Consider the following 26,931-nt stretch of genomic DNA (forward strand, 5'->3'; position numbering starts at 1 on the left):
TCTTAAGTTCCTAATAGTCCCGGAATACCAGGAATATCTATAATGGCATTCAGCCTCAATGCTGGAAGGTTCCAGAAGCCTTGAGCATTCCTTGGTCAGGAGGACAGGACTCTGAGCTATTGGCTACTCTGTGACATGCCCACTGCCAAGCTAGTCCCCACTGTCCCACTGGGCTGACTCTCCAGTGTTGTAAACCAACCTCAGCATCCCAGAGACAAAGATGGCAACAGCAGCAACCATGCAGCTGGGTAGTGGTGGAACACCAGACACTGCGGACACCCCACTGAGGAGCAAGGTTGTCTTTTCCATGGGAGACTAGGAATCCTTCCACACTCTCATCCTTGTTCTTGCCATTAGTGCCTGGAACTCTAGGAACGAGCATCCTGTGCTTGCACCAAAGCCAGAGCCCGTATCTAAAGGCTGCAAACTCAAACACCAGGCTGAGGTGCTTCCTTGGCTAATTTCGAAAACACAAAGCCTCCTTTCTCCCTTGGGGTGAGTCCATATTCTGCCATTTTGGGTTGAATGGCAAAGTACCACGTCTCTTAGAGTGTCTGCAGAGAATCCATGGCAGTCACCTGCTAGACAGCCATTCTTTAATGTGTACTTATTAAGCATTTACTAGGTACTCAGCCATGAACGAGACAAAGTCCTTACCCTCATAAATGTCTTTATGCCTCTCGTGGTAACTGTGGTTGAGTCTGGGAAAGAAGGGTCAAAGGTGGATTTGAATTAATTATCATTTGCTGGTCAGAGTTTTTAATGGGATTTTCTCCCCCCTCCAAAGACACGTCCATTGAAATAGAAATTTGACGGTTTTTTTTTCCCTTGGAAAACAACTGGTTGGTTGAACTTGACCTTTTATAAACCACATCGTTGTTTTGGACAGGGGGAGTGCTCTGCTGCTGATATCCTTGGCCCTGTTCTTACTGGGTTTGGGCTCCAGTGATGAGACTTAAGCACATTCTGGAGAGGACATGTGTATTCCTTAAGTTTACCTACTTAGGCTAGGTTGGAAAGAGTGAAAGAGTGAAAGAGTCTCCCAGCTCCCACCCAAGGGCTTTCCAATCATTAGAAGAGATGCCTGCTTGCAGACATGCTTGCTTGTGGACATGTGGAAAGATACTGGTGACATTTGATGGTGTTTCCTGATTCATAAAACACAGCATCAGGTACCCCGTGAGCCTTCATCTGGCACCTGCAGCCCAAGGGGACTTGGGCAAACTACTTTGCCTTTCCTACCTTATCCTTTCTCCTCTTTCAAATTGATAAAAATTGTATTTATTTCATAGGGCGATCATAGGAACTGAATTAAAGCCCATATGTGGAGTATCTGCTTCTGTGGCTGGTGTATAATAAATGTTTAATAAGCTGTCATGATAAAAAATGATGATGGTTATAATGACAGGTAGGCAGGGCAGATTTCCTTCACCTTACTTGAAGGATGGAGGAATTGAAGCTCAGGTTATGAGGTGTGAGGGAACTAAGTCCAGGTTGGTTTACTGATAATTGCCTCTTTCTTCCCTTGGGGATTCCTTACCAGGCTCAGCATGCAAGGGATGGGCCCTTCTCCCTTCTCTATCCTTTGAGCTCTCTTTTCTCTAGCATCTTAGGGAAATCAGAGAAGCTGTGTTAAGCCATTCATGCATTGCTATAAAGAAATACCTGAGCCTGGGTAATTTATAAAGAAAAGGTGTTTAATTGGCTCATGGTTCCGCAGGCTTTACAGGAGGCTTGGCGCTGGCATCTACTCAGCTTCTGGTGAAGAAAGGAGTCCTGTCCTCCCCACCAAGGAAAACTCAAGGCCTCTAGTACCCTCCAGCATTGAGGCTGAATGCCATTATACATATTCCTGGTATTCCAGGAGTATTAACAACTTAAGAACAGCCCATCTAACCATGATGTGGGGTCCAGATGACATTGACTGTGAGCTGGAGTGTTGTCGTAGCCCAAATGCAATCATCCTACCCACACCCTCCTGCCCCACAGCATCTTCCAGGTTGCAGACGACTTTCACATTCTTCTCTTTCATTCATTCGTTAAGTCTTTATTAGACACCTACTGTGTGCCTGATGAGATTCTAACCAAGGGGGTACAGCAATGAATAGGATAAACTACCTGCCCTTGAGGTACATGTGTTCTAGCATGGGAGATACACAAGTAAACAGGTGAACGAAGAAATAAGAAATAATATAATGCCAGGGTGGGATACGTACCTGGAAATAAAAAAGAGATCTGGGAAATCCAACAGAAGGAGCTGCTACTTAAGACAGCCAGCGCGTTCAGAGGAGTGTAATCTCAGAAGGGAACATTTGAGCAAAGGCTTCAATGAGAAAGGAAGTGATGAGCTCTGTGAATCTCTGGGGCTAAAGTGCAACCAAGTTACCACGGTCGGCTGAACCTCGACCTGCTGATTGTCGGGGGTAAATCGCTTTTCAAATCCAAGTTTTCAGAATACTCCCTCAGAGTGAATGTCTTCAGATTTGTGCTGACTTCAGGAGGCCGGCGGATTGCCTTGGCAGCAATTTTTAAAAATAAAATGAAAAGCAATTATGTTCCATAGCAGCAATTTACTCGGTGAAAATATGGGGATCAGAAAAGGTAAAGATATCCCCCTTTAACCCCCAAGAGCCTCCTGGGCCAGGGGCTTTTCTCACAGCCAGAATCTGGCTCTGTCTCCCTCCAAGACGTGGGCGCAGGCTGTCTGCACAGCCCAGTCTGGGGACACACATGTTTGCATCACTGTAGCTGGGAGTGAGTCACCCCTAAGCACAACCAACTTGGGCAATGAACAGCATGAACAAAGGAATGCTTTTGTGTGTGTTTTCCAGACACGACACTTCCTAAGGAGGGTCCAGGCCAAACCAAGCCTCCTTCTGAGTGTGGATCTGCAACTGAAAAAGCTTAAAGTGACAACAGCGGGGAAGGAAGGCTGCTCAAATCATACTGGACTTCTAACCCAGCCAGATGCCCCACATTCTCCCATCGGGCGCGTTTATGTTCTATTTTCTTGTCTTGATTTCTAACCGCCCACCCCCATCCTAACAAGTCCCTCTATTTTAACATTAAGTTTTTCTTTAAAAACAGATATGTGCAAACAGTACATGCTCAGAATACACCAAAAAGCAAAAAGAAGGAAATTTAAAAATCATTCACAGTGCCACCATTCAACAATAACTGCTTTTCACATATTGCTATATATCCTTCAAGAGTTTTTCTTCCCAATTTTATTTATGGATACATATTTTTAAAGAAGCCATAGCCATGCAATATGCCATTTAACATAATTTTTCACTTCAGGAATCAGAAATATCTTCCCAGACCCATGTAAATGACAGAGTTATCCAAATGTGTTTACCAAATCATATTTAATGGCTGCAGAGGATTCCATTTTATGGGCAGAACCATCATTTATTTGATTTTTTTCCCCGTTATTGGAATTTTCATTATTATAAACAATGCAGCAATAAGTACCACTTATTCCTTCATTTAACAACTATTTATAGAGTGCCTTCTGTGGCTAAGTTTGTGAACACATTCTTAATTATTCCCCGCGGGTAAATTTCTCGAAGTGGAATTGCCAGGTCAAAGCACAAACGTGCATTTAAGGCTTTTGAAACAAGCATATTAGTCTTATTGCCAAACTGCCCCCCAAAAAGTTGTTCCACGTTGTATTTCTACCAGCCTGGTATGAGACTCTGACTCCCAACCCTCTTGGCCAATACTGACTTGACTTTTCCTTCCTTCTTCATTTTTTTTTGTTGGGATTTTGCTTTAATTTCTAGGAGAAAAAATAATCTCTTATTTCACTTTTGAATCCTTTGTTGCTACCCAGTCTGAACATTTTTCCAAGTGTCCTGGACATTTAGATTTCTCTTTTTGCGAACTGCTTATTCACAGTTTCAACGATACATCTTAATTAAGTCTAGGATGAAGAGGAAAGAATGGAGAAAATTAATAATTACTGAGTGCTTGTTATTTGCCAGACAGTATATACTATTGGTTTTGCAGGAAAATTCATTTATTCTTACAATAGATCCATTTTTATTTCCATCCCCCTTTTCTAGATGATGATATTGCTGCTTGGAGAAGTTCACCTGCCCACGGAGGCACAGGTGACAAAGGGCAGAGCCCAAATTCAAACTCTGCCATGAAGACTCTTCCCACCCCTGCCTTCTGGGAGGTGTTGAAACTTCCTTTGATTCTGGGGTCACTCTGATAGGGGAAGCTGTGTAAGCAGCACCAGACCTAGGATGTTTGGCCCCTCCAGTGGGGATATCATCCCAGCATCAAGTCACCTGCTGACACTGAATGTCTTCCCAGAGAATGTGCCATCTCAGCTTATTTTTTACCCATTTAGCCAAAGAGCGTGATAGGGTTTGACTGTGTCCCCACCCAAATATCATCTTGAACTGTAGTTCCCCTAATTCCCATGTGTCCTGGAAAGGATGTAGTGGGAGGTAAATGAAACATGGGGGCAGTTCCCCTCATGCTGTTCTCGTGACAGTGAGTTCTCACGAGATCTGATGGTTTTAAAAGGAGAGTTCCCCTACACAAGCCCTCCTGCCTGCTGCCATGTAAGACATGACTTTGCTCCTCCTTGCCTTCTGCCATGATTGTGAAGCCTCCCACGCCATGTGGAACCGTGAGTCAGTTAAACCTCTTTCCTTTACAAATTACCCAGTATCGGGTATGTCTTTATTAGCAGAATGAGAACAGCTAATACAAAGCCTCTATGAACATATTCCTCGGGAAATAAAAAACTACCAAATAGCAAGGCCAGATCTAACTCTTTGCAGCTGAGTGGCTAGAAAACCATTTTTAAAAGTTGGGGGGGCACATTTTGCAGGTGATCCCAGCTTTCTGCTTGTATATACTCTTCAGAAGTCCTCTTAATATGCATAATGTGCATCCCCATGTCACAAAATAAACAGCAGCAAGAGGGCTCCCCTGCCTCCCACATCTACACAACCATTTCTCCTTTTGCTTGAAACACTACCCCTTCATCTTTTCTCTGACCTAACTCCTGCATTATCATTCACTGTTTACCAACTGGATCCTTCCTGCCCCAGAACCTTCTACTGGCCACCATCCTATCAATTACCACATTATTTTTTTTTTCATTGAGGTGAAGTTTACATAACATACAATTACCCATTTTAAAGTGAATAATTCAGTGGCATTTGGTGCACCCACAATGTTGTGCAACCACCTCTCCTATCTAGTTCTAAAATATTTTCGTCACTCAAAAGGAAACCCCACTCACTCCCTATTCCTCTCTCCCTTCTGCCCCCAGTAATGACCAACCTACTTTTTGTCTCTATGGATTTACCTATTCTATTTGGTTGGTGCAAAGGTAATTGTGGTTTTTGTCATCACTTTCAAATTACTTTCAATGTAATGGCAAAAACCCGCAATTGCTTTTGCACCAACCTAATAAAAATTTAATATAAATTGAATTGTACAAGCTGTGGTCTTTTGTGTCTGACTTCCTTCACTTTCAGCATCACGTTTTCAAAGTTCATCCACACCAGTGCTTCTTTCTTTTTTAGGGCTGAAGAGTATTCCATGGTATGAACACCCCGTAATTTGTTTATCTACTCCTCTGTTGATAGAAATTGTTGTTTTCACCATTTTGTTTATTGTGAATAATGCTGCTACTCGCATACATAGACATGTAATTGTTTGAATACCTACTTACAATTCTTGGGTGCGTGTGTGTGTGTGTGTGTGTGTGTGTGTGTGTGTTTGTGTGTGAAATTGCTGAGTGTTTGTTTTTATTTTCCGGTTGATCAAACTGTCAGATCCTTGAGGGTAGAAATGCTGCCTTGTTTACCAATTTACCCCTAGTGCCTAAGGCAACCGACTGTCTCTGTTTGCCTGGTACCACAGATTTCCAGGTTCCCCAGAATATGGGACTTTCAGTGAGACAACTGGGAAAATTCTGGGCAAATCTGGACAACCTGGTCACCCTAACAAAGCCAGGTGCTTTATTTGACATGTAACAGCTACTCAATAAATATTACGTAAGCAAAAAAATCCTGCTATTTACTAGACCACAACATGTATCAGCATATTGAGGCTCAAACACCAGGGTTTGTTTTTTTCTTTTAACCCAATGCGGGTATTTATAGCCATCTACAAGATTATAGACACCTACATTTTCACTGCAGTTGAAATATGCACAAAAGGGGATGTGGAAGTTTTAAATAGTAAAACTGCAGGTGGTTGCAGCATTAAGGCTGTTTGATCAAGATGTCCAAGAAGTATCAAAGCCGTCCCTGCACTGGTGAGGGACAAGTGCTCGCCGTGCCATGAAAAAACCCAGAGAGGAATATTGTTACAGGATCAGGCAGATCAGAAAAATGCCAGCCAGCCACAGTGGTAACTGCCCTCTTTTTAGAGAAAGATAGAGAGGCTTCTGGGAAACACTGCAAAGTATTCAGACAGGAAAGGAGATCGGTATGAGAGTTTTGGTTCTACCCAAATGGAGATCTAGCAGATGCCTGGCACTAGCGGCAAAGGGAACCTCCTGTTCTGTGCCACTAAATAAAGAAATACAAAGAGCTACAGAAATTAAGAAAATTCTGAATCTGCAGGGGCTGCTGGTGAGCCTGAGAGGTGTATGCATTTGCATGCCCTGATACAACTGTGTGGCATTTCAGCCAATTTGTCAAGACACGATGTAAGGAGGCAAACGAGAGGTCAGAGTTGTACACGGTGGTGGCAGACGTGGGAGAGAATCCACCAAGGAAATACAAGCATCAGAAAAGAGATGCAGCTCTCTGAGAAGTTCACCAATTCCCACTATGGGCAAAGAGCGTATGTACCCAGAAATGGCTTCCTGTTTCCACTGGTTCTTCTGTAAGCTGAACCCAGACCTCAGGCTGTGACGCAGATTCAGACATTCTAAACCGAACCTTGCCTTCATGGATAGGAAGTTAGGCTAATGAACCCCTACTGATACTGCCAAAAAGAAACATCAAAAGGAAAGTGAAGAAAGGAAGCATATTCTTCAGAGAGGTATATACTAGTAGCCTCCCCGTTTTATGGAAGTAGAAATGGAGGTTCAAATGGAGGTTTCATGAATTTTCTCAAAGTCATGAAACTCACCCATGGTCTAATTGCAAATGCTGTCTTCCCAATGTATCACCCTGTCCCTCTCACCACCCACTAACTCTTTCCTTTTGCATATACACAAGACGTAAGTGGAGTCAAGTTCATGTTGTACGGAGGGTCAGACACTCTTTTGCCACAGTGGGACATTAACACACTTTTCTCCTGTCTAGGAGAGCGCACATTCCCTAGATGTGCATTCATAACCTTTCTCCCACCCTGTCCAAAAAGTGAAGGTCTTGGATTAAATTAGGATGTCAAATTTATCATTCCGTGTCTTCCCTGACATCCAACACCTTGTACTTACAACATATCATTTCTTTATTAGTGATCACCAGAACTGTGCTCATAGAAGCTTTCCTATTCTGAGGCCTTAATTTGGTACATTTCCAGTTTCCATGGAGACACTACATTCTTGCATTCTAAGAGTGTCACTGTAAAACAATGTGAAAACAAAGCAACTTCACAGAAATGGCTCACTTTGGACACCACCAAGCAATGCTCTCATCCAGCAGATAGGACCACTGTGCTGCGCTTTGGGGTTAATTGCTGAGGCCAACCTCTCTTCTTTCTCCCCCAATCTAAGAGATGCTTTTCATGCCCAACCTAGGGACCAAGCTCACAGTTACAAGAGCATCTCCAGGTCTCCGTGCTCCAATTATGGCACTACTGTTATAATAGAGTCGAGAGGTAACTATGGCAACATTATTTCAAGGATAAATACCGCAATATCGCCTTCAACTTTTTTCCCTCCATGAAGAAAGTGAAGAATCGAGAACATGTAGGATTAATAGCATCATTTGTTAAAAAGCCAATGGATGGCAGAGTTCAGGAGAAGCTCTAATTAGTGGAGTCTTTCCTGGCTCAATTTAACATTTGCTCTGTGCCCCCGCACGTACAGGTGGTCAGCCTCAGAATTCTGCATCACCCAACTTGGGTCCCATCAGGCATCCAACCCCGGGTTGCTGGAAGTTCCAGAGATGTTCCTGGGAGGCTCAGTGCCGTAGGCAGAGGTGATAGCTGACCGATAGAGAACTTCAAGGTGAGTCAGGGTCAGCTACAGTAGTGATGACCACAGAGAGTAGTGAAGGGGAAATATTTATTGTCAGAGCTTCTCACTGCTTGAGACACAAGAGAAGTAGTCTAACACAGTGGTAAAAGCATGAGCCTGGAAATCAGACTGAAGACAAGCTGAAGACTGCTCCTCCACTTACTAGCAAGTCTACTTAACCTTTTCAAGCCTCAGTTTCCACATCTGTGAAGTGGGGATGAGGACCAACTTCATAGCACAAGTGTAAGAATTAAATAAAATCTCAAGTGTGTGGCAATCTGTCCAACAAAACTCATTTCCTTCTGGGTCATGTCTACACCACATTTCCTAGTCTCCCTGTGACTGAGTTACAGCCAACACACTGTGAGTTGAAATGATATGTTCTTCTAGGTTGGCCTATTAAAAACTTCCCACCCAGCTGGGCGTGGTGGCTCATGCCTGTAATCCCAGCACTTTGGGAGGCCGAGGTGGGCAGATCACGAGGTCAAGAGATCAAGACCATCCTGGCCAACATGGTACAAACCCATCTTTACTAACAATACAAAAATTAGCCGGGCATGGTGGCATGTGCCTGCAGTCCCAGCTATTGGGAGGCTGAGGCAGGACAATCGCTTGAACCCAGGAGGCAGATGTAGCAGTGAGCCAAGATCGCACCAGTGCACTCCAGCCTGGCAACGGAGTGCGACTCCGTCTCAAAACAAAACAAAACAAAACAGAACAGAAACAAACAAACAAACAAAAAAAACCCTTCTCCCCAACGCTCCTCATGCTCTTTCTCCCTCTGCTGGCTGAATATCGACACCAAGGGCAAGCTTGGCAGCTATGCAGTAATGATAGCAGAGTCTCAGTCAACTTTGTTCTTAATTTTAGGTCTCACTCAATCTGAAGAATGCAGTACAGAACTCCCCCATCTTTTGCCAACCAGAAACATCTGAATTAAATCATTAGTAAATTTCTATTGTGTTAACAATAGCATTAAATCATTAGTAACTTTCTATTGTGTTAAGATAATACAGATGAGGGTTTTATCCATTACATCATCTTGTACAACCTTTATATTTTTTATACAAATGTAATGTGCTTAGCCCAGTTCCTGGCATGCAGTAAACATTCAGTACCTGTTAGCTGCATTATTGAGAAGAGTCTGCCTTTCCCGCAAAGCTGGCCAGTTTGCCAAGATCCCTGGCAAGTAACATCTCCATTGATTTCATGGCGTCTCTTTGGCTCAAAGAGTTAGGTATAAGCCTTTCTGCTGTGATAAGTAATGAAGTACAAATTGAGGAAATTAGTTATCAATTAGTCATTCGATAGCTGGAAAGGCAGGCAGCAGGCATAAATGGTGCCAGATTAGTTAAGCCACGATAAATTTTATTGCTCTACAAGGAATGGGTCTTTATTCATTATTCCTCAAATTTATCTTTATTATTGGCCCCTGGACATGAGACAAGGGCTGGATGGAGAAGGAGGTAAGAAACCAGCCTGGGCATTTGGGAGATGTGACAAACTCCCCCGCAAAGATGGTCCTTGAAGAAGCCAGGTCTCAGCAAGGAGAGAAACAGTGTCCTTCTCTTCTCACTGCCCTGTCTGTAGCATTTGCAGTTTTGCTAGGGAAGTCCCATGGTCTGCTTGCCCTTTCCTGACTAATTACCACACCACACTACAACCCCACGGCATTTCACATGTCCGTACACTGCAGGAGGTGGTGTGGGTTTTTTTTTTGTTTTTTTTTTTTTGTTTTTTTTTTTTTTTTGCTTACGTGGAAGATGTAAGAAGGGGGCTCACAGAGATCAAATAACACCCACTAAAGGGGAAGGCATGGAACCTTCTGGTTTGCAACTCCCAGAGGCACCACCAGTAGCTTTGTATGTCTCCTAGTGCCTGACTTAGAAGGCACTAGGAGAGACAGGAGAATCCCCTGCTTAAGAATTTCTCAAGGCTTTCCACTGCACCAAATATGAAATCCAAACTTTCACCATGACCTCTGAGGTCTTTTCAAAGTGTAGTGTCTGCCTGCTCTTTGAGTTCGTCTCCTACTTCCCTCTCTTCATTATGCCCTCAGCTCCAAAAGGAATTAGAGGCCAGGTGCGGGGGTTCACACTTGTAATTCCAGCGCTTTGGGAAGCCGAGGCGAGTGGATCACCTGAGGTCAGGAGTTCGAGACCAGCCTGACCCAAATGGTAAAACCCCATGTCTACTAAATACAAAAAAATTAGCCAGGCATGGAGATGCATGTGTGTAATCCCAGCTACTTGGGAGGCCGAGTCAGGAGAATCACTTGAACCCGGGAGGCGGAGGCTGCAGTGAGCTGAGATTGCACCATTGAACTCCAGCCTGGGCAACAAGAGTAAAACTCTGTCTCAAGAAAAAATAAACAAATGAACAAACAAACAAAAGTAATTAGATGTAAGGTGATCAAATAAATGTGCATGGGGAAGTGGTCATCTTTTGTGGCCGACGAAGGTCCTTTAAGTCACAGCTTAGGGCTACAGCTTTGGTCTATGTAACACTCAACAGCCACATGCCATCAATTAATTCAGGAAGACCAGTGTGAACCAATACAATGGGGATCCTTACTGGTCTCCTGGTCTTGGCCTTATCCAATCTATCCCTCAGTCAGTTACCAGAATCATCAATTAAAACACTCCCTTCCTTCCTAACAATAAGAGCAAACATGAACATAGCACCAACTAAACACAAGGTATAATCCTAAACATGTTACATAGATTAACACACTTAATCCTCCCAAGACGCTTAGAGGGAAGGTACCATTATTACCCTCATTTGAGGCATAGAGAAGTTAAGTAGCTTGCATGAGGCAGAGGTGGGATTCAAAGCTACTCTGGCTTTTAACAAATATATTATGCCAACTCCAGGAAAATACTTGCATGACTAAAAATACCCTCAAAAGCCCCTAACAGTCCCACAAAGTGCCGTGCAGGTAGTTTTGCATTATCAACACATGCATACTAACGTACACATTGACATGTGAGAATGGTTGAGTTAGATTAGAAAAATGAATAAAAAGAAAGGCTACATGGAGAGGTTAAGTTATTATCGAGTACCTAGAGGGGAATGGGGGATGGAGATAGAATCCTGTATTGTCCCTGTTTTTCTGTAGGGTTTAGACCATTGGTTTTTCAATGAAAACTGTACATCCTCAACCCGGTTGCCTGCTTTTTTGTAGATCTAAGAATTAAATGAGATGGAATGAGATAACAGAGGGATCTCTTATACAACGGAGAGCAGAGGTGTGCTGGTAAATGCTTAACAACCAACTTTCTGGGGACAGAAGAACACTGATTTATAGCGTTTTCCAGTTTCTGTGGTATAAATACTCCCTCTATGGCCAATTTCAAGCTGCCAATACGATATCAACCAGCTGGTAAGTTTCCTTAAAATTTCACAATCGGCTCTCGCCAGCCAATACAAGCTGGCTGTAGCACACCACTGGAGGAGAGGTCCTATAGAAGCTCTTAGAAACAGAAGCGTCTCCGCTGCCACATATTTAGGGGGATTCCTCTGTCTACCATATGGAAACAGAGCTGTAACTCTTTTTCAAGTGAAAAATGCAGCCAAAATTCTACGCAACAATATTCTAAATTTTTTTGCGTATGAGCAGTAAAATAATAACCACTAATCAGGGCACACAGTGTAAAATTCATAGACAATTTATACCTATCAAGATTTTTTTTAAGTGTTCTATGTAACGGCACTAAAATCTTTATTTCTAGAGTTTTAATGAGTGCATTACGAGGACTGAGCTACATCAAAAAGGGCCACTATTGAAGTTTAACGCACATTCCTACACACACAAGCATTTTCACTTTTTTTTTTTTAAGACAAGGTTTTGTTCTGCTGCGCAGGCTGGAGTGTAGTGGTGCAATCACAGCTCACTGCAGTCTCAACCTCCTAGGCTCAAGCAATCCTCCTACCTCAGCCTCCCAAGCAGCTGGGACTACAGGCGTAGCCACACATCTGGCTAATTCTTAAAATTTGGTTTATTTCTTTCAGTGATGAGGTCTCACTATGTTCAAGACCAGGCTGGTCTTGAATTCCTAGGCTCAAGTGATCCTCCTGCCTCAGCCTCCCAAAGCGCTGGTCACTCTTGTTTTGAACAACGTTCTGGGTGAGTTTTCTTTCTCTCTGAATGTATTTCTTTCGGTCTAGTTTGAAACAAAGTACATGTCTTGAAGTTGCACAAATTCAGAGTAGAGGAGTGAGGATGAAGTCCTATGTGCAGGCTTATCAAAATTATTCAGTCAATTCATGAAATCCCAACTGCTCCTCCCTCACCTCCTAAGAGGGTTCTCTTCTTATTACAGGTCATTCAAAGAGTTACCATCCTTTTCTGAAACCTTTGTAAAATGCCTGCTTATCCTCAATTTGGGGTGCCATTCTCTCTGGAGGGAGAAAGGAAGATCCTCTGACCCATGAAGAAACTTATTTTCTGGAAAGCACAGTATCCCATTCAAGAGGGTGAAACAGCTACGTGGGTGGCAAAAACAAGGGGGAGCCCTTTTCATAGTTGATGATTTCAGTAGTGAATGTTCAGAGTAAAATGCCTTACTTAAAAGGTACGTGTGCAGGTTTGTTATATTAGTAAACTCATGTCATGGGGGGGTTTGTTGTACAGATTATATCACCCCGGTATGAAGCCTAGTATCTATTTGTTGTTCTTCCTGATCCTCTCCCTCCTCCCACCCTCCACTCCGTGACCTCTGGAAGGTCCCAGTGTGTGTGTTTTTCCTCTCTTTGTGTCCATGTGTTCTCATCATTCAGTTCCCATTTATTTATTTATTTATTTATTTAGAGACAGAGTCTCCCTCTGTCGCCCAGGCTGGGGTGCAGTGGCACGATCTCAGCTCACTGAAAGCTCCGCCTCCTGGGTTCACGTCATCCTCCTGCCTCACCCTCCCGAGTAGCTGGGACTACAGGCGCCTGCCACCATGACCGGCTGATTTTTTGTATTTTTAGTAGAGATGGGGTTTCACCATGTTCGTGAGGATGGTCTCGGTCTCCTGACCGCCTCCAAAAGTGCTGGGATTACAGGTGCGAGCCACCGCGCCCGGCTCAGCTTCCACTTATAAGTGAGAACATGCAGTATGTTGTTTCCGTTTCTACGTCAGTTTGCAGAGGACAATAGCCTCCAGTGCCATTCATGTTCCTGCAAAGAACATGATCTTGTTCTTTTTTTTTTTATGGTGGATAATATTGCATGGCGTATATGTACCATATTTTCTCTCTCCAATCTGCCATTGATGGGGATTTCGCATTTAGGTTGATTCCATGTCTTTGCTATTGTGAATAGTGCTACAATGAACATACGCAGGCATGTGTCTTTATAATAGAACGATTTATATTCCTTTGGGTGCATACCCCAGAATGGGATTGCTGGGTCAAATGGTATTTTTGTTTTTAGGTCTTTGGGGAACTGCCACACTGTCTTCCACAGTGGTTGAACTAACTTACATTCTCACCAATATGGAGTAAAAAACCATTTAAATGGTTTTAATACAGTTGAGGTTTGGAGTAAACACTAAACCATCTCAGTTTTGAGTTAGTTCTCTTATTCTGTTGAAATAGTGGATGTTCTATAGATTACAGTATTTTTCCATTCTCCTGGATCCCTGCCGCTCCCAAACATTCCTCACCTTCAAAGTAGTCCTGGGACTGATGAGCTTCTGCTCCCCAGTATCTGTGTGACTTTAGGTGGCTTCCTTGCTCTCTGATTCCCAGAGTTCATCCTCGAGATTCACCTTCATCCAGCAGCCCCATCATTTAACTATTTGAAACTAAAAGCAACTATGTGCAAATCTATCTGATTTTAAGCAGAAGCCCGCAGTGGATGTATTAACTTCTCTATTGGGTGGAGAAGGTATCTGCCCACTTGCTTCACAGAGGTGTCAAGTGATGTAATTGGCATGAAAGCTCCCAGAGAGAAAAAGAAAGATAAGGGATGCACAAATGTAGGGCACTATAAATGTTAATTACTCATGAGTGAAATATATAATACCCAAAATCAGTGAAGTTTAGAGCTGAGAAGAAACTTCATAATCACCTAGTCTAATCTATCATCTCTCCACCAGAGCCTAAAATTACAGCCTTCAGGGAGAGCTCCTCAAACTGTCTGGACTGAACAGGAAGCAGAATTTCTTGGCAGGGCACGATGGCTCCTGCCTGTAATCCCAGCACTTTAGGAGGCCAAAGTGGGCAGATCACTTCGAGCTAGAAGTTCGAGATCAACCTGGTCAACATGGTGAAACACCCCTCTCTACTAAAAATACAAAAATCAGCCAGGCATGGCAGTGCATGCTGGTAATCCCCGCTACTTTGGCCATGAAGCAGGTGGTGAGGCAAGAGAATTACTTGAAGCTGGGAGGCGGAGGTTGCAGTGAGCTGAGATCACACCACTACACTCCAGCCTGGGCGACAGAGCGAAACTTCGTCTCAAAAAAGAAAAAGAAAGAAGAATTTCTTCACACTCATGTCACCTAATCACAAAAAAATGACCACCATTTTCCAAGGCTGATTCAGGTGGCAAAAATCTTTTATTTTATATAACTTCAGATCAGATCAGGGTGAGCTGGTAAATATTTAACAACTTGCTCTCCCTTCCCCACTCCTCACAAAAAGCCCTGATTTACAGTGTCTGCCAATGTCTCTGATGTAAATACTCCAATTTCAGGTTATCAGTGCAAAGCCACTGCAGGTGGAGTTGGAAAGAAGTGACACACCACTGACCCACGAACCTATACGAACCAGCTCCAGCATCGACGGGGGGTGCCCTTCTATTCGGAAGCGGAAAAGAAGGATGCTGCCTCAGGAGAATCTCAAGTTACTTTGTCCCTGATCTCAAGGCATTCCATGAGCAGGTATGGAAATAGATAAATAATTAAAACACAAGGCAGTCAGAGTGACAGCAGAGGAAACGGGTTCAAGGTACTGTGGGAACCCAGAAGACAGAGCAATTCATTCAAGGGCAGCTACAAGAAACAGACAATGTTTGAGTTGGGATTTAAAGGATTTCAGGAGCCTGCCAGGTGAGTGAGGTGGAAGATAAGAGGAAGGAACTCCAGATGGGGAACATAGCACAAGCACAGACAAGCAGCTGTGAATGATTCTTTTCAGGACACGGTAGCCTGGGAGCTGTAGCTGAAAATTTATATGAAAGCAGTTCCCAGCCCAGACCTTGGTGACATGATGAAGAAGGAGCTCTCCAGGAGTCTTTCTCTATTTCCGTAAGATATGTCCTTTCTACAGAAAGGATGCAAACAACCTACATAGATGCTGTCTGTGTATCAAGTTTCTGTTACGAAGATAAGTAAGTTCTTGAGATCTTCCATACAACATCCTGCCTATCATTAACAATACTGTGTTAGGCACCTAAAAATTCATTGCAAGGCTGGGTGCAGTGACTCACTCCTATAATCCCAGCATTTTGGGAGGGTGAGCTGGAGGGATTACTTAAGGCCAGGAGTTTCGGACAAGCCCGGGCAACACAGCAAGTCCTTATCTGTACAAAAATAAAATGTGTTACAAGAGTAGATCTCATTTTAAGTGTTCTTAGCATGATAAACAAAAAAATATATAATGAAAATCATGCGTGATTTTTAATTTTTCCAGTAGCCACATTAAAACAAGCAAAAGAAATAGGAAAATTACTTTTAAAAAATGTTTTACTTAACACAACAGGCAAAAGATGATCATTTTAATATGTGGCACTAGTCAGTTTTCAGTGCTGAGTAGCTACATGTAGCCAATGGCTCCCATAGTGAACAGCACAGCTTGTAGATACTATGTTCCTTTGTGAGAATGTCAGACTTCTCCTTCCACAGCGCATGTTCCGCAAAGGTCTCATTGGGTTTACAAGAACTCTGATTTGTCTGATTCTAGTCGGTACTTCCTGTAATGACACTTTATTTCAACCCACAACTGGCAGCATCAGCCAGGAAAACACAGAAAACAAAAGTTGGTCACCCAGTTCCCTAGTTAAATTTACCCCTGGGATGTGAGTAGTGGTCTGCCTTCTATTTGTTCAGATTCACAGAGACACACAGAGAGAAACGGAAAATGTACCGGGAACCTATATATTTACTCTCGTTTTTCATTCTTTCCAATCACAATACAGAATACTCACCATTAGGGTGGTTGTGAGAACGAAAATCAGTCCATTTGAGAAAAGCCCTTGGAGTACAAACAAACAAACAGGCTAATAGTAGGTGGAGTTAATCCTTTGCTATCTCTGTTGTTAATGGAAAATAGGACAACATCTCTGTTGTCCCTGTGGTGATACATACCTTGGTGCTGAGTAGACTCACCTTCACTTTATCCCAACACCTGACCAGATTCATCTCTCAGCCCAAATGAAGTTCTTCAAGAGAGCTCTTAGCCCACATTGGTTCTTTCAGGCTAGATTAACTGTAGTCCCATTTCTGGAGGGCAAATCATCCTAATCTGAAGTCTACTTCTTGCATACACCCTATCTAGACCTCCACAAGGTCCTCACTCACTTTGCTTTCTGTAAGTCATATATGATACCCATTCTGTCCTGCACAGCTGGGCCAGTCCCCTGTCATGCCTAGTTGAGTGTTAATTGCCTAAAGCTTTCTGTGTGGGTGGCTTGACCAAGAGCCTTGATGAGGCTATCGGTGGATATCTACTATGTGCCAGACGTTCTTATGGCACCTAAGGATCCAAAAGAAGTGATCGGGCCTGTTTCTCTCCTTTGACAGCTTCCCAGTGTAGAAGCCTCCTTCAGAAGAAGTATATAGCAGCCTCACTTTTACATTTTAAATCAACTATAAAAGCACTGGGCTCACAAAAATTGTTCTAACACCTTCTGATTGTTTGGAGAAGGAGAGGAAGGAGAGGAAAGAGAAGAAGGAGAGGAAGAAAGGGAGGGAGGGAGGGATGGAGGGAAGAAAGGAAGGATGGAGGTTTTCCCATCTTGAACCAAATGATGGAAAAATCTAAGTTCCATATACTATCACTCTGAAAATCCTTATGCTCAGGAATCAGAAAATCTCTCATATATGGACATTGCATTTTTTTAAAATCTGATTTAATATTTTCTCTTATTTCTAAAATTCTCCCAGGTTTCAGGGTGCCAAAAGACTGAGAAGAGTGGAGTATTTCTAGTCAATGATAGCATTATCGTGATTCCCGTTAATCCCTGAATACCGCAACTAGCATACCCAGTATTTAGCAAAAGTCTGGCTTCATAATACAGCAGGTATTAAGGTAGGCATTACGTGTTTTAGAAAGAAGAAAATCTTATATCTCCTTCCTATCCTACATGTTTGTTATTTCTTTAACAAAAGTTTCTTCTCAAAGTTTCACTTTAAATATAAAATATGTCCTTGTGGAAGCTGTTACAAATGTCACCACTTTAACCGGCCCAAATTTATGATAGCATTGAATTTTAATGGAGTCATAAATGTCTGATGTAATGGTGATATATGCGTCGCAATAAATTGTTATAGAGAAATATAAAAATAAGTGTAAGATAAAAGATTGTGTATAAAATATGTTTTTACATCTCCTTTAATGATTAAAAATCATACAAACTTGATATTCTAAATCACTCGAAATTGCCACCGTGGCTCTGAGAACATTTTCTCCCCTGAAAGTCTTTCTCAGGCTGAGTTGATGATTCTGTGGTCAGAAGTCACATCCACTTTAATGAGGACATTTAAGATGATTTTTATGTTGACGTGGGAAAAAAAGTAATTAGCATTAAAGAAGATGGAGATGATGATATTAATGACCCTTTGCCTTGGGAATGGTCCTTGGAAAGTGACAGGATTGATGGGTTTGCAGCCTTATGACTCCTGCGGTCTTCAGGGAGACCCCACTGATGGCTCTGGTGGTTTGGAATGACGTGGCAGCCCCAAGGACAGATGCAGGAAAGAGGGATAAGGTGAGGCTCTGGTCGTGGAAGGTGATGGCCTGATGGTGGCCATAGATGACACTGGACCACTATTCCAGTTCTATTTGCTGTGTGACCTTGGACCAGTGACTCCACCCTTCCTGGTCTCAATTTCCCCATCTACAAAATGGAGGTGATAATAGTTCCAAGACATAGACATTTTAAAATTTTTTACCACCTGACTCCTTTTACCTATTTTAAGGACCATACCTCATGATCCCACTCCAACTCATCATGACTCCATCCCTCACTCCAGGGTAGTGCACAATAAATGGTGACTTCTGTTCCCCGCCACCATGGTAATCAGTCCAGACGGGCACACAATCCTCATCAGAGCCAAGGAGAGCCCACAAGACATACTAAAACTATGGGGACAGTAAAAGACACACTCTTTTCTGCTGGACTTCACTTGGAGAGGATGTGCATTTGAGTAGCCACAGCCCTTTTGCCACCATGACAGCTCATCTTAGAATAATACTGAGATATGAGAAGTAGAGTCAACAGACCAAGAAAATCAACAGAGCCTATCATACTGTTTGAGCTCCTGGATCCAGCCATGTCTGAAGCCACACTTTCTCCGGGATATTTCAGTTGCATGACTTGACAGATTCCCTTTCTGCTTATCATCACTGTGGGTTTGGTTTTCAGCCACATGTAACCAATTGAGTCCTAACTGATCCATGAGTTTGCTACAGAAAACCTTACAAGGTTAAGTGAGATAACTCACACAATATGTGTTGCACAGCGTCCAATATGCAAGTCTTGATAGGCACTAGCTGACACTACCACCGCTGTCGCTGGGACTGTGGCCAGCCCCTGTGTCTGGGGGACTGTGCTGCACCCCTGTTTGGTGGAGCCCCCCTTGGAGTCTCAGGGGATCACGCGGTACTTGGTGTCCAGATGCTTTGTTCTTCTCTCACTTCTGATGATGACTGATCAACAGGGCACCTGGTGAATGTTAACACTGGCCCCGACTCTCCAGGGAGCCCCCAGATGGTAAAGACATGAAAGTCGACCTCCTCCCTGTGTGTTTACTTCCTCCACATCTAGCTCCCCGTGGCCACTCTGCCCTCCCTATCCCCAGGACGAGGCTCCACTGCCAACAAGCGTTGGGCTTCTGTTTGCTGTGGAAAAATACCAAGTTCGAAGAGAGCAGTTCTGCAGCATGGACCCCTCCCGCTGCCGGCCATGCTGATCCCTCCCCGGGGCTCCTCAGCAACCCAGCCTCACCCCACCTCCTCTGTCTCTAGCTGTGGTTTGCATCCATTCATTTTTCATATTATTTTTTACATTTTTAATATCCCAAGGCTTAAGCTTGAAAAACTGGAATGAAGCTTGCTCAAATAGCAGAGTTACAAACAGACAGACACACGCAGATGGAGAGAGGGGAGGAGGCCCCAACATGGGGCAGTGGCTCCCCTGTTTTCCCCGCTCTCTGCTTCTACAACACAGGCCTGCCTGTCCCAGCCCCAAGGGCCTTTCTGTTTGCTTCAAGAATTCTAAGTTTGAAGCTTAGGGTGCACAGAAAATGCCAAAGCATAAGTTTTGTTATACCTGTCTCTGTCTGCTGCAAAGTACCTCAGTTTTCTCTCCTTCTATATGAACAATTTCTTTTCTCTATAGCTATCAGGGGGATAAAGATCAAGGAAAAATATTTTACAAATGACCACTAGCTCCCTACCAGTACTCTTACACTTTCTTTTCTCCAGAACAGTTACCACCTTCCAATACTCCTTACGATTTACTTATGTTTATTATCTACTTTCTGCCTACCAGACACAAGTGCCACAATGGCACAGATTCTTGCCTGTTTAACTCACAGCTGTATTACTAGTGCCTAGAATACTACCTGCTACGCAGAACATTACCCATATGTGCACAACAGTTATGTACTAAAAGTGGGATATTTGACTGGGACTGGCCTTAATATCCATATTGGACACCAAGTTCCCCCTCAGTCATTTGCTTGTTTTTCTTTCATCCTTCCTTGCCTGAATAATTATCAAAGACCTTCTATGTGCAAAAGGGGCAGAGTCCCTACGCTCAAGAAGTTTACAGCCCAGTGGATAAGACACATACTTAAATCAAGAAGGACAATAAGGCAAGAGAACTGTGAGATTTCAAGGGATTTGAGGACAACAGCAAAAAAGAGTTTTTTCTAAACTTGAGATTCAGGCGAGGCCTTCTGGGGGAAGGGGTATTTGTGTGGAGTAAGCAGGAGTTAGCCTGTTCTTTGTCAGAGAGAAGAAAACCCATGTAGACTCAATTCTGCTTTGAGTTCATCTATCTTCCCTGGCTTTTTGCATCAATGTTGACATTAAGGAAACCCCTCTAGCTAAGGTTTAGATGAGCCAGCTGATTTCAGCAGAAGCAAATGTTTGGTATTTCACTGTGATATGTTTATACACAGTCATAAATACTTCCTGATTCACATGCTGTGCACCCCCACTCCAGCTCCCAATTCAAATGCCCCAATGGAAAACCTGCAGTCAGACTCAAATCAATGGAATGTGCTTTATACTTCCTTTAGATTTACTTCTTCTTCTTCTTCTTTTTTTTTTTTTTTTTTTTTTTTTTTGAGACAGATCCTTACTCTGTCGCCCAGGCTGCCGTATAGTTGTGCGATCTCGGCTCACTGCAAACTTCGCCTCCCAGATTCAAGAGATTCTCCTGCCTCAGCCTCCTGAGTAGGTGGGATTACAGATGCACAGCACCAAGATTAGCTAATTTTTCTGTACTTTTAGTAGAGATGGGGCTTCACCCACGTTGGCCAGGCTGGTCTTCAACTCCTAACCTCAAGGGATCTGCTTGCCTTGGCCTCCCAAAGTGTTGGGATTACAAGCATGAGCCACCGCATCTGGCCTATATTTTCTTTAGATTTACTTTTTAAAGAAACAGCATTGTCGAAATATACCCAACACACAGAGATGATAAATACTTGGGTGATAGATACCCTAAACACCCTGCCTTGATCATTACACATTCTCTGCATGTGACAAAGTTTCGTATGTACCCGCATGAGTATGTATAAATATAATGTATCAAAATATTTTTTAAAGACTAAAACATCATTCTCAGCAAACTAACAAAGTAACAGAAAACCAAACATCGCATGTTCTCACTCATAAGTGAGAGCTGAACAATGAGAACACATGGACACAGGGAGGGGAACATCACACACCGGTGCCTGTCAGTATGGGGGCAAAGGAAGGGATAACATTAGGAGAAATACCTAATGCAGATGGCGAGTTGATGGGTGCAGTAAGCCACCGTGGCGTGTGTATACCTACGTAACAAACCTGCACGTTCTGCACATTTATCCCAGAACTTAAAGCATAATTTTAAAAAATAAATAAAAATAAAAGACTAAAAAAATAAACAAATTTTTAAAACCCCGCTTTATTGAGATATAATTCAGACATTACTCCATGTCATCCATTTAAAGTGCACAAGTCTGGGTTTTTAGTTTATTCACAGAGTTGTTCTGCCATCATCCAATCTTGAGCTCTGTAAAAGGGGTAGTTTTGGTACGGAGGCAGTACAACGGAAGACCCCAAGCACCCTAAACTTAGTGAGAAGTACAGATTTGCTGACATACAAAAAAAAAAACAGGATAAAAAGCCAGATAGCAGCAGGATAAGGCAGGAAATTGCAGTACACGGACAGGCAAAACAAAACAAAAAAAATTCAGAATCTTTTTGTTTGTTTTAATTTTGTGTATTTATGTGTTCATTTTTGAGATGGAATCTCACTCTGTTGCCCAGGCTGCAACGTAGCAGCACGATCTCGGCTCACTGCAACCTACGCCTCCTGGGTTCAAGGGATTCTCCTGCCTCAACCTCCCAAGTAGCTGGGATTACAGGCACATACCACCACACCCAGGTCATTTTTGGACTTTTAGTAGAGACCGAGATTTACCATGTTGGCCAGGCTGGTCTTGAACTCCTAACCTCAAGTGATCCACCTGCCTTGGCCTTCCAAAGTGCTGGGATTACAGGCGTGAGCCACTGCACCCAACCCAGAATCTTTTTTTAAAACAATGACGACAGACCTCACGTAATGACACAGCTTGTGGGCATGAAGCATCCAGCAGAAAGTGGAGTCATGTCAGACCTCAAGCAGATTATGGGCCATGCAAGTCACCATCATTGTCAGCACCCCTCACCCACCTCTGTCCGCCTTTTTAAATGAAGGAGGCGCTTGAGAGAAAGAGGAGACTGAAACAGAATCAGAGACAGAAAGATGGGAATAAGTGAGAGGGGACCAGGAAAGAAGTGCGGAAGAGAGACAGGGAGAGAGGGAGTGGGAGAGAGAGAGAGAGAAGAAAGAAAGAAGGGAGGGAAAGAGAAGGGAGGGAAAGAGAAGGGGGAGAAAAAGAGGGAAAGAGGCAGAAAGAGGGAAGAGGGAAAAAAAGAGAATGAAAAAGAGACAAAGACAAATTCACAGACACACAAACAGATGGAGAGAAAGGCAGAGCAAAGAGACAGACACATACAGATGGAGAGAGGGGAGGGGGCAGAGAGAGGCGCAGATAGAGACAGAGACAGACAATCCGAGAGACACCAGCACAGGAAAACGCCAGGTTACAGAGAGACTGTTCAAAAAATAAATTAAGAAAAATTTAAATAGCTTCCAGTTCATCTTCAACTCTTCACAGGGGGTCCAAATGCCCCCACCCCCAGCCCCACTCTGCCCAGGCATCCAGGAAACAAGGTGGTGAGTCCTCCTCTCACTGGGAAGCAAGGAGGAGAGTTGGGGAGGGGAAACGGAGCAGAAGCTGGGACAAGCAGCAGCCCCATATGGCCGTGGGTGGCTGAATCACACCTCCCATCACCCCACACCCAGTGCTACTCGGGTGCACTTTTAGGAAAGTAAAAAGGATTGGAGGAGGGGTCGCTATAGATAGTGACACATCTGATTCTGACACAAAGGAGGCAGCCCAGAATTCTAAAGCCCTATACCCCACACTTCCCAAAACACATGTCCTGGTACGTTTCCAGGATGCCAGGTTCACTTCATCCCTGCGCAAAAGGGATGGGGGGTGCTGGGTGGCAGGCTTGTGGCAAAGGCAGGAAGAGTGGCTCCACTGGTCCACGTGTAACAAAACCGCCTGCCATCATCATCACAGCCAGTAATGAAGGGAAATGAATGAGGTCACGGACATCCAAATTCCTCTGTGAACTCTAAGGTTAGCCTGTCACCATCCTTGTTCCCCCTGAACACAGAAAGAGGACCCTAAGCAAACCTCTGCTTTTAAGAACACAAGTGTACCACCCATGCCTTCCTCCCACCTGGGGAACATGTGTCAAATGAACACGTTTGGTTTTTTGGTGGTTGTTGTTGTTTTGTTTTGTTTGTTTTTTGAGACAGAGTCTTGCTCTGTCATCCAGGCTGGAGTGCAGTGGTGCGACCTTGGCTCACTGCAACTTCCGCCTCCCGATTTGAAGCGATTCTCCTGCCTCAGCCTTCAGAGTAGCAGAATTACAGGTGCCTGCCGCCATGCCCAGCTAAACGGGGTTTCACCATGTTGACCAGGGTGGTCTCGAACTCCTGACCTCAGGTGATCCACCCACTTTGGCCTCCCAAAGTGCTCAGATTATAGGTGTGAACCACCAGGCCTGGCACATGAATGTTCTTATTACATGGACAACTAAGTCCTCTTCTACTCTATTAGGTAATGGACACCCACACCGCTCAGTCATCAGAACAGGAGAAGGGTCAAGATGTGGAAGCACGAAGGAAACAAAGGGTGGGGCAGGGCAGGACAGATGTCCTCAACAGCCTTGGAGAAAGAAAGTTGAGAGAAGATGCATCTCTAATGCCAAGGCAACCAGGCACACTTGCTATCTGTGAGGACGGAATTCAGATATGATTGAGAAGAATAAATTCAGGCAATAGTCTGCTTTGTTCTGTCATTTCAGAACTAACACTCTCTGGGTTTGAGTCAGTGCTAGGGAAGCCATGAAATGCAGAGTGGCTTGAAGACGTCTCCTTGGTGCCCATGGAGCGTCCTCACCCCTTCTTTCAGTTAAACTGAGATAAGGATGCTATTAAAAGGTGGTTCCATTGTATTACCTAGCCAGGGGTAGTATGTCTGTGACCACTGACACATCAGGCACAGAAACCGAGTAACTAAGGAAAGCTGGACAAACCCTACGATCACAAGGCATGGCCCCCATTCCTTCCTACCATTGTGGGCTTCACATACTTCTCTCACGGTGTATCTTCCTTGCAGTTGTCTTCTTTCTTTTCTTTCTTTTTTGTGGCCTGTTTGGTTCAGCCAACTTTATCTACACATCTACTACATGCCAAACCCTGTGCTAGAAAGTGTTTAAAGCCATCACAGTCACTTACTCCCCAAGGTGTCTCACGATGTTACTTCTGCTCATTTGCAGTGACCTTTCTCAAACATCTTTCTCTCCCTTCCTTCTTGGATGAGCTCCCACTGAGCTCATCCAAGGCAAGGATATGCTATACCCTGTAGCCTACAGGGAATGAGCTCAGTGTTTGAGATGAAAGCTAGCATGTAAAGTCATCTGAGAGCTGCCTAATAGTAATGCGGGTGTTTGGCACCAAAGAGAAAGGTGTCAGGCAGGTGCACTCAGTCTCGTGAACCTGGCTTTGAGCTCAGTGGACCTGAGCAAGATGATCAGTTCAGCTGACGATCAAACATGGATGCTGCCTCATTGCCTCTACCAAGAGTTTCTTTGGCAATGGCAACACTCCATGGGGCTTAGTGGAAATCAGGTTTCAGAGGGGATTAAAGCATGAAAGCACGTGCTATTTTTATTTCTTTCTTTTTATATTTCATTTTGTTTTATTTTTTGGCAGAGTCTTGTTCTGTTGCCCAGGATGGAGTACCGTGGCACAATTACAGCTAACTGTAGCCTTGAACTCCTGGGCTCAAGTGATCCTCCTCCCTCAGAATCCCAAGTGGAAAAAAATCCCAATTTAGTGTAGAGGTGGGGTCTATGTTGCCCAGGCAGGTCTCTAACTCCTAGCCTCAAGTGATACTCCCACCTCAGCCTCTCAAAGTGCTAAGATTGCAGGCATAAGCCACCATGTCTGGCCAAGCCTGTGCTCTTTGAATAGACAAGACACCTACCCCTGGGACCCAACAGGTAAGGAGAAGCCCATGAAACCAGGCAGGGGGTAAGCATGGAGTTTCTTCCAGCTAGAAACAGCCTGGGGAAGTGCGTAGGCTGTTCGTGCATGTTCTTATTATGTGGACAACAAAGTTCTCTTCCACTCTATTAGGTAACACGTGCCCAGTCATCAGAACAGGAGAAGGGTCGAGGTCAAGAAGCATGAAGGAAATGAAGGAAATGAAGGAAATGAAGGGTGGGGCAGGGCAGGACAGATGTCCTCAGCAGCCTTGGAGAGAGAAAGCTGAGAGAAGAGAAGATGCATCCCTGGGAAAGACTAGAGCATCAGCATGGTTGGGGATGGGAAGGAAAGGTGAGAATGGGAAAGAGCAAAAAAGAGGAAAGAAGATATAGGAAGGGAATAAAGAGGGAAGAGGGAAATGGAGAAGGGAAAGAGGAAGGAGACAAGGGTGTTTGGGCAAGGTCTCTGCAAGCGGACAAGAGTAACATCGTGAGGTGCCTGGGGGACTAGGTGACCATGCTGACTTCATGATCACTTTCTAGGAACTAATGCCTGAGTTTGCCCGGCTGACCTGGCCAAGCTCAGGTAAGTATCAGGCATGACCACCACAGCCCAGTGCGGCTACTCCATTGACAGCACTGTTGCTTGGGAGGACACTCTAAGGCCAGAGACAAGAGTGCCATTTGCACATTGGAGTTGATCTTGGGATCACCTGGTAATGTGAATCATAGTAAGCTGCTTCCCCAGTGACCTTCCTGGACCCCCATGGCCACCAGATGAGGGATGGGTCCACCCACAGCCCAGAGTTTACGAGGTCTTTGTGGAAGTCAGTGGTGCTTAGAAGCATTTGTATATTCTCACAAGCCAAAGTGAAAGTTTAGAAACTGTGTTAGTCCCCAATCTCTTGAATTCTAATGTCCTAGTTGGTGAAATCTTTAGGCTCAGCAACTACAACAGTATGCCAGACTGCCTATTTCATTTCAGAAGGGGGCTTTTCTTGTTCATTTGTTTTGGAAGTCAGGTGTATTGATGATAACATGCACACAGTAAGATGTACCCCTGTTTAGACATAGGGTTTGATGAGTTTCCAAAAATGTATAAGATCATACAGTCACCATCACAATAAAAACATGGAATATTTCCATCACCCCAAAAAGCCCAACCCCCCATGTCCTCTCCTTGGATAATAAGGCAGCCATTCCCCTCAGCCTGGTGCAATGTTTTTATTTTCCTTTTTGGGTCTTTGCACTCACCCTGGCTCCATGAAGACACTGCTGAAGACTTTTGTGAAGAATATTCATGACGAGAGAGGACAACCCTGGCTTTGCTCTCCACTGTCGTCCCCTAGGACGTGGCATAATCTCACACTTAAGTGACTTGTAGTAAATAGTTGTTAAGTGAATGGGTGAGAAACGGATAGATTTGATCTTAGATTAACTAAAGATTACACAGAAGGTAGTTACTTATTGCCAAAAAAGGATTCTTTTTAACTTACAAGTGCAGAAAGGAGACCTGGAAAGGCCTAAAGCCATAGACAGCTAGAATTATAAGCGTGGTCTGCCTGACCCCAAAGCCCCTGCCTCTCCCCTATGTCTTGCTGCCATCTCTCATTTCTGCACATTTTGACAAGCGCCCTAGAGCCAACTCGCTCCTGTTCCGCAGTTTCAATCTCCTGGAGACACAATCACATTGCCACTAAGCTTTCTTGCTCCTGAGTTGCTTTGAGCCT

Source organism: Theropithecus gelada, chromosome 20 (genome assembly GCF_003255815.1).
Source record: "Theropithecus gelada isolate Dixy chromosome 20, Tgel_1.0, whole genome shotgun sequence".
NCBI lineage: Eukaryota > Metazoa > Chordata > Mammalia > Primates > Cercopithecidae > Theropithecus > Theropithecus gelada.